Raw genomic sequence first — 8,856 nt, 5'->3', positions numbered from 1 at the left:
CCAGTGAGGCCAAGGGATCCTGAGGAGGCCCATCAATGTATTTAACCCTAGTATTTTCTTATACCTCTTTAATTTAGTGCTTTACACCTAAAAGGTGCTCCATAAAAGTTTTTTAATTGATAAATTCATTTGAAGTGATATTAATAAAAATAAGTATTTTTACTGTGGGGAGACACTAATGTGTAATATTCAAGAGTCCAGTTTCTAAAGCCAGCCTACTGGGTTTGAACACCAGCTCTGACACTGACTAGCTGTGTGGCCCTAGTTAGGACCGCACGTCGCTGGGCCTGTTTTCTCATTGTAATATGGGACTAATGCTTAAAATAATCTTGGCGTATAGTAAGTGCTGTGTAAGCATTAACTATCATTACAATATCTAACTTTTATTCAGTGTTCACTATGTGCCAAGGACCAAGTGCTTCATACGTGTCATCTCAATTAATCCTCCCTGCCACCCTATGAAGGTAGGCTGAATTACCAACTCTATGTGAGCTGCTAGCTCATCCCTCTTTTACAAATGAAGAAATCAAGGCTCCAAGAATTTAAGTAACCTGACCAAGTCAAATGAGGTGGAGTCAGAATTTGATGTGGGTCTGCTTGACTCTACTCAATCTATCATGTTATTCTTGGAGAACCAGTTTTAACATTTATTTGGTATTATAAAAGCACCCAATTCAGGCCTAGAATTAGTTGAATGTATATCCGTGTCACTTAGCATCTATCCACCTTCCCACCTAGTCACTGTGGACTTGGGCACTTGCTCATGGTATTTCTGTTAACATCTTCTCGGTCCCGTCAATGTCTGCCTGTCTCTCAAGCCCCAGCGTCCCCTGATGGTATAAATTCTGATGACCTGAAATCTCTGCACCACTTCATCTACCAGCATCCATTACCATGCTAGACCTAATCCTTACCTGGAACTGCTGCACTTCGGAAATGGTGATCATAACCAAAGACCGCTTGGCATTTTCACTCCTCAATCCTGTAACAAGTGCTCTTTAACCTCACAGAAATCTCCTTTTCTTTAATCCATCATTTTATTCTAGTCTATCATCCTTTTCCAACTCACAGCCTAGATTCTATGATTGATGATTTAAATTGTTTTCTTACCAATACCATGAATTATTGTCCTTCTTGCACATCCCCCAGAAAAACTCCAAATTTGGCTCAGTGTTACGCTTTTCCCCTTACACTTGAGTGGTTCCATACTGATAGAGAAAATCACACAATCATGCAGACTTCATCACTACAAATTCATGATCTCCAGCCTCAGCCAGGCCAGGCCCTCAGCATCATTCGTCAATCCTGTGATTGATTTTCAACTTTCAATTTTCTTTTCTTTTCTTTTTTTTTGGTGAGGAAGATCAGCCCTGAGCTAACATCCATGCCAATCCTCCTCTTTTTGCTGAGGAAGACCGACCCTGAGCTAACATCTATTGCCAATGCTCCTCCTCCTTTTTTTTCCCTTTTTCTTCCCAAAGACTCAGTAGATAGTTGTATGTCATAGTTGTACATCTTTCTAGTGGCTGTATGTGGGACGCCGCCACAGCATGGCCGGACAAGTGGTGCGTCGGTGCGCACCCAGGTTCTGAACCTGGGCCGCCAGTAGCGGAGCGTGCACACTTAACCGCTAAGCCACGGAGCCGGCCCCTCAACTTTCAATTTTCAACTCTCATTCTTCCCAATGACTATTCCAAATGCTCACCACCTTCCTCAAGCATCCTTTTCAAGTCCCACACCTTGAGTTCAGTAAACAACCTTCCCTCCAAATTGATCAGGATAATTGAGGGCTTTAGTTATTGGACTTGAGAGATCCATCCTTGGCCCTTACTTTCTAGAGTTCCGTGTTCTTTCTGAGGGATCACTTCTACTTTCATGGTATAAATATACTCTATGCTGATAACTTTCAAATCTATATCTCCAGCTTGGACTTATCGATCTAGTGGACACCTGTACTTGGAGGTTCCACAGGAGGTTCCACAAAGGAGGTTCCTTTGAATTTTCAAATTCAAAGTCAAAACTGAACACATTGTTGTTCCCCTAAAACCTGTGTCTCCCGCAGGGCATTACTCTCTTCCCAGGTACCAAGGGGGTAGGGGCGTGACCACCATCCACTCAGACTAGAAGGCTGATGTCATCCTTGAGTCCTCTCTCTTCTTTACTTTCCACACAATCAGTTTCCAAGCCCTGCCAAATTTTCCTCTTGTTTCTGGAATTTCCCCTCTCTTCTCTGTCCTTATTACCACAGTCATGCATCACTTAACAGCAGGGATATGTTCTGAGTAATACCTTGTTAGGCAATTTCATAGTTGTATGAACACCATAGAGCACTTACACAAACCTAGATGGTATACCTACTACACACGCAGGCTATATGGTACTAATCTTATGGGACCACCATTGTACACACGGTCCATTGTTGACTGAAACATTGTTATGTGGTGCATGACTGTATTATCCTAGTTCAGTCTCTTGATCCAACTGGACTGTCTGGACTGCTTCAGAAGCTTCCAAATTTTTTGACCTCAGGCGTGGCTCCCTCAAATCTATCCTCATCATTGCTCCTAGGTGATCTTTCTAGACACAAATCTGATCACATCATACTCCCACTTAAAACCCTGCATTGACTCCCCACTGCCTACAGGATCAAGTCCCAGTTTCTTGGCATGACATGTACAGCCATCAGTGATTAGGCTTCAGCTTCTTTCTGCAGTGCCTTCACTTCCCATTCCCCACCTGGCCCCTTACACTTCAACCACCAAGAAGAGCTTGCAGTTCCTTTGAGCTGCCTTGTTGTTTCTTGCCTCTATGCCTTTATTCATAATGTCCCCTCTGCCTAGACCGTTCTTTTACTCCTTCACCTTTACCTGGCCAACTCCTACTATCCTTTAAGGGTTAGTTCATGGGTCACTTCTTTTGGGAAGCCTTTCTTGACAAGCCGACCTCCCTCCCCCCAAACTCCAGACAGGGTTAGCAACACTGCCCTTGTGCTCCCACGGCTCCCTGTTCATTGCACTACAGATATCTCGGTGTACTTACCCACCTACGTGTCTCTATCACAATTAGATTGTGAGCTCCTTGAAGCTTGGGACTGCGTCATATTTCTCTATGTATCTCTTTGTCTAGCAGTGACATAAAGTGGGTGCTCAATAAATACTTTAAACTAAATGTTGAAGAAAGAAATGAATGACTCATTAATGAAAAACTATTTTGCACCTGAAATTTCTCCACTTTACAAACAAGGCAGAAAGGGAGTAAACAGTATCCACAAACGTCATGATTATTTCTCAGGTCTGATTATGAGTAACAAGAGGCACAGTGATATTCACATGGCACTGTGAGATTTGCGGGTGCCCAGAGTCAGTGGGGCCGCAAGAGAGAAGCCTGGAAGTGTCTGTAGTGGAGCTGCTATAGGAGGGACGACGAGGATTCTTACAGATGGCCACAAGAACCTGCAAGACTTCCATTCCATTCCCATACAACTCTCATTTCAGTTAAACCTTCAAAGTTTATAGGACCTCTTGTTTGCTGAATGAAAAATCATTTACTATACCTTAAGTTAATAACATACAGATTCTTGCTTTGCATAAGTAAAACATGGAACAATGGAGAACGAACTAGAGTTCTTTTTTTTCCCTTCTATACTGACCTTCTTATGACCTAATGCTTTCACAAAGATCCTGTATGTAGCTAAAGCAGAAAGCTAAACCGTCTGCACACGACCACACTTTCAAAGCATTTCTTTGTGAAATTCAAGTGAAAAGGTGAGGGGGACTGGCATATGTCTCCTGAAGTTCAGTACTGAGTGTTTCGGAACTTCAAGTATTATTACGGCTTTTTTCGGTAGTTAAATAGTAAGTAATGATGATGGTAAAAAAAGTTAACTAACTGCTAATCATAATAATAATTATTATACAGAAGTCACAGTCTTCAAATGCCCACTGAGTGGCAGGTGATTTTCACTAAGTCTCATATTTATGCTTCACAACCTTCTCAAATGAAATTATTTTTTCCTTTTTCTGTTTGAACAACAGGAGTTCAGCGAGATCAAATAACTTGGGGCAGGTCCAAGGGACGAGCTGGGAAGACTCTGAGGCCAAAGGCCATGCTGGTTTCACCAGGACACTGAACCTCTCCTAGTCCCTGGGAAGCTCTGTTAGCTGCTTACGTGTATCTGAATGCAGGGCGGGCGGGTTGGGGAATCAGGTGAAGCTGCCTAGGAAACTAAACACTGAAAGTGGGTAGAAAAGTCGAAGGAAACCTAGGCGGCGGGAAGCTGCAACCTTACGGCAGATTCCAGGTGAGAGCCAAGAGAAACGATGGAGCGGTTGGCTCCTCAGAGAACTTAGGTAGAGGGGCGAGGGGCGGGGCTTGGGGGCGGGGAAACAGGGGAACGTGTAGACAGGCCAGAAATGCCGCCTCTCCCGGGAAAGTGAAGGTGAGGGGAAAGTGAGTGCAGACATGATGGGAATCTTTATGAGTTGCTAAGGCAGCTTATCCTCACCTGTCCTAAACCAGAGCAGGGACTGTACTCTACTTTCCTGGGTGGCTTTCTTCTAGAGCAAGCAGGAAGGGAACCGGGAGAAGGTCCTGCCCGGAGCGTCCCCCATCCGCAGATTGGTACGGCCCATCCCCCCGCCGCCGATCTGGCAGGCTGCGCGCGCACGCTCCGGCGGGGCGCGGGGCGTCGGGGAGCTGCGGCCTCCGCAGCCGGGTCCCTCCTCCCGCTCCTCGCGTGCTCCTCGCTGGCCCCGCGCCCGCCGGGTTGCGCGCGCGCGCGCCTTGGCGGGGAGGAGCGCGGCCGCGGGGGCGCGCCCGGGTGACTCCGCCCCCCCCAGCTCCCCTCCCCTGAGTACCGGGTGCCCGGCTCGCGCGGCTTGGTGCGAGGAGACGGGGGACCCCGCGCCAGCCGCCCGCCCGCCCCTGCGCCCCGGCCCCTGCGTGCGAGGCGCCGCGCCCTCCTGCTGCCCTGCCTGGTGCATGGAGGGGCCAGTTCGGATCGCAGCCGCCGCCACCGTAGCCGCCGCGAGAGCGCGGGGGATGACCTGGGGGTGGCTTTCGGAGCCGGCTGCCGCGCAGGAGGTCTGGGGGCTTAGCCTGCCCCGCTGAGAGGTGCGGAGGTGGGGTCCCACCCACAGGGTCGGAGGGAGGAGTGGCCTGGGGACACCGGGCTTGGGGACCACGCGGCTTGGGAGCGGGAGGTAGGGGGGCGGGCAGGCCAGCGTGCCCCGGAGGGCGTGGGGGTCTAGGGCTGTGTGCGGGGTCTGTGAAGGGCAGCTGATGGATGCCCAGCGGGGAGCTCCGACGTTCCGCGTCCTCGGAGACTCTGAGCCACCTCGTGTGAGGAGGCGGGGTGAAGTGTCAGTGACACGATTAAATCTCTTTGACAGTGATCCTCTGGGGCAGGTGAGATGCAGCATAGCGGGGAGCAAGGGGCGCCAGCACGTTTTCCCAAGGGAGCGGGGTCCCTCGCCTCTCAACCTCCATCCCCGCAGAGCGCCCGCGAGAGACAGTGATTTATGTGTAGGGAGAAGCAAGAGAAATTTCCTGCACAATGTATCTTTCTCTGCCTTCACAGACTCAGTGACTTCCCAGCCCCAGGGAGTGTATTTTTCCTTCTCATCTGTAAAGCTTTCTGTGGATTGCATTATCATTTGCTAAATACATTACAGCTCGCTATTTATTTCAGTCTGCAGCTTCCAGACCTTGTTGCTTTCTCTCCACATCTAGGAATTTCAGTAATAAATCACTGAGGGGGATAGATAGACTCTCTGCCCTTCCCTTCATTGTTCTCCCTAACCCCACCAAATCAGGTGGAAGGCTCTCCAAAAAAAGCTCTTCTGCAGAATGCCTGCCTTTCCTGGTCAGGACCACAGAGGTGGCAGGTGCTTTAAGGGCAGACTGCTTTCCAATTGAGATCTAGAATTTAGAGAACCTTATTAACACAAAGTCAGCCTCTGTGTCCTAAATCAGACACCTTGAGAAACAGAAGGTTGGACTAATGGTAACATGAGATTTATTATCAGGCCAGTGGCCAGTGAAGATGAAAGAGGGCAATTCTGATGCCATGCCTCACTGATACCATAACCCCCAGACTCCCAGCTGACACTTGGCATACCTAATGAACACTGTCTGGGAGGAGGAGGTGGGGAGGGGGCCGGAGAAGGAAGTGGGTTTATTCTCAGTATAATTCTAAACATTCTGTTACATTTTTGGGGGTAGTCCTATTTTAGCTGAAAATGGGGGTAGTTCAACTTTTAGGAGATGAAAGAAAACTTCAGAAAATTTCTGGAAATTTTAAATTAGTGCTTAACTAGAAAGCATTCTTAGGAACCCAGAGAGGCACCAAATACTGTAGTTTCTGTTATGCACATGTTGAAATAAACTGCCTCATTTTTAAGTTATATGAGAAGGACGGAGAAAACCTGTTTCATTTTGTAAAGACATGCCCTGGGTGTGTGTTTGGCAGTGTGTATAGCAGAAACATTTATATTTCTATAAAAAACACACAAGTGTATATTGTTGAACTTTTCGTGCAAAAACTCGGATACAGTATTTGGGAAATCTGGCTTTGTTTGAGTAGTTTAGTCAACCAGGAAAATCAGTTACTAGAAGTACTGTGCTATTGTTTGTGTAGTAACTCACTTGGGATGCTTTGATTGATTGCTTTGGTTCTCCTCAGCCTCCTCTTCTGTGGAAAGTACTTAAACAGCTCTGACTCTCAAGCCAGGAAGTACAAAGAAGCCTTAGGACTTGGAGCACACTGATCTAGCATCTAGCTTGTGTAGGTAGGCTGGCTTCTAAATCAGTCTTGCTCCTTCTTTGCAGGTGCTTTGACTTTGCATGAAAGGAATTAAGTTCACTTTAAGATAGGACTCTCCCCCACCCCCCAGATCAGCAAGGTATATATAGATGAGAGCCTTGTGTAGGAATAGGAACTTTGCTCTAAGAGATCAGGTAAAATTTGTTGACTAGTTCTCCTGCTTTCCTCTTATTTTCCACTTTGCCCTTATGCTTTCATGACTTGCTAGACAATTTCATTTATGGTTTTGTCAAAATATAAGTAGAAGTAAAATTTTTCTTCTCTAGAAATTTTTTAGGCTGAAAATTGGTGATTGTTGCTAAGTAAAATCCTGGGAAATGATTTCAGGAATTAAACATTATCTTAGTGAAATCAGGCTGGGGATAGGAAATTAAAAATAACTAATTGAAAAATTTGTTAATTGTAACATGTAATTACATTGGCTCTCGCCTTGTTATTAGTATTTGTACCATGTAGAAGTATGGATAAGGCAACACATCAGAAGCATAGGGGAGTTGTCTACCAGGTAGTCTTTCTTTCTATATATGATCTGAGTACTTAATAGGAACTAATTAGATTAGAAAGGGAATTTGGAGTTTGGTTGCTAAATACATTGCTTTAAAGGACTGGATTTTACAGTGGTTTTTGATTGGTGCTTTTTTTTTCAAGAAATTTTGTTAACTGGGATTGATTTAGAGAATGTTTTATTGTTTTTATTTAAAATTTTATATTGTACGTAAACATTCCATTTATTTATAAACAGTCCACTTAAAAATTTTTGTTGTATATGTGGTACTTTCAGGAGAATGGGGAGCAGGGCTTCACTTGATTCTTTTTAATTAAAATTAAGAGACAGTATAAGACAGTATATGGAATATACTTAATGTCAGTTTAAAAATATTGGATTACAATTAAATGAAAAACTGGTTTGTTGGTTTTTTTTTTTAATCCTTCAAGTTTTCCCTCATTGTTTGTGCTCTTTCTCCCATTGTTAGGCTTAAAACATACAGTATCATTGTCATCTGTCCCCTGAATAATGGTCCTGAGGTGATATTATTAATGTGGCTTTTTAAAATCAAACTAATTATACTTGCCCAAAAGAGCCACATGTGTGTGATTCTAGCTGCCTGGTGCCTTTTGAGAGCCCTGGAGACAAGCTTGTGAATAGAGCTGAAAATTCATTCTGTATTTGATTAAATGGAACAGACTCGCTGCTCCTTACCCCAGCAGGGGCTATGAGATCTCTTGATCCCCGAAGCGGCTCCAAGACCCTGGGAATTCCATTAGCGAGCACCTGAGGAATTTCTGCCCTGCAGTGCCTTTTTTGTATGTGTGTATGTGTGTGTGTGGAGAGGGAGTGGAGCAGAGTTTTGATGGGGGGGTGGAGGGCGGGGGGCTGAGAGAGGCTACATTAGAAGACTCCATATGTTAGCAGATCTAAAATCAAGGCATGACTTAACAGCTTATCTTGTAAGGGAAAAGCCCAACCCAAAGAGAGATTGCTAGTCAGGACTTTCCTACAGGCAGGACTGTGGTGATGTGTTTTTAGCACTGAAGTGAACGCCACTGTAAGTGCAGAAAGTCACTCCTCTGCTTTCCCTCCGAAGCACAAGCATCTACACGTTGCAGACTTGGTAAGTTTTCTCTGAATGATCTTACATATTTGGTAAATATGTAAAATTGTGTTACAGTTTGGTCTTGCCTGTGAGGGCTGATGTATTGTTTTAATAACTTTTTAAACTGAGAGCAAAATCAGACTTTTAAGTGAAGCAAATTGTTTTGCAGAGATGAAATGCTTGTTTGAATAGGTTTATTTTAGTTTGCTCATTTGTTTTTATATGATTTTTTTATTGTGTTTTTGTTACGTTATCATCATAGAACTTTTAGGATATGTCTGTCTTTTCAGTTGTATTTTTAAGAATTCTTTCTAATTTCTAGTATTTTTTAAGGCATTGCTTTGCAGACTTGCTAGCAGCCACAAGTAAATGAAAATATATCTACCAAAAATATTCTGTAAAGTCTTTGGAAAAAATTTTTGAGAAACATTAGTGTTT

The 8,856-nt window shown here is 44.7% G+C and overlaps 1 protein-coding gene across 11 annotated transcripts in view; it reads left to right on the top strand.

Annotated features, from left to right (window-relative positions):
* The first annotated feature begins 4,779 nt into the window (after positions 1 to 4,779).
* CDON (cell adhesion associated, oncogene regulated) overlaps positions 4,780 to 8,856 on the top strand; it is a 92,857-nt gene continuing 88,780 nt past the window's right edge. For 7 of the 11 annotated variants that reach the window (XR_015552757.1, XR_015552756.1, XR_015552755.1 and 4 more), the window contains exons 1-2: positions 4,780 to 5,112; positions 8,326 to 8,436. The gene's annotated coding sequence lies outside the window, so the exon portion shown is untranslated. The remainder of the gene's footprint in view (positions 5,113 to 8,325; positions 8,437 to 8,856) is intronic. The other 4 variants (XR_015552758.1, XM_087433898.1, XM_087433896.1 and 1 more) reach the window with 3 other exon arrangements.

This window comes from Ceratotherium simum, chromosome 7, assembly GCF_057802395.1.
Source record: "Ceratotherium simum simum isolate JZ-2026a chromosome 7, ASM5780239v1, whole genome shotgun sequence".
Classification (NCBI taxonomy): Eukaryota; Metazoa; Chordata; class Mammalia; order Perissodactyla; family Rhinocerotidae; genus Ceratotherium; species Ceratotherium simum.
Note: the sequence above shows the minus strand (reverse complement) of the source record. Positions and strands in the feature narration are given on the sequence as shown.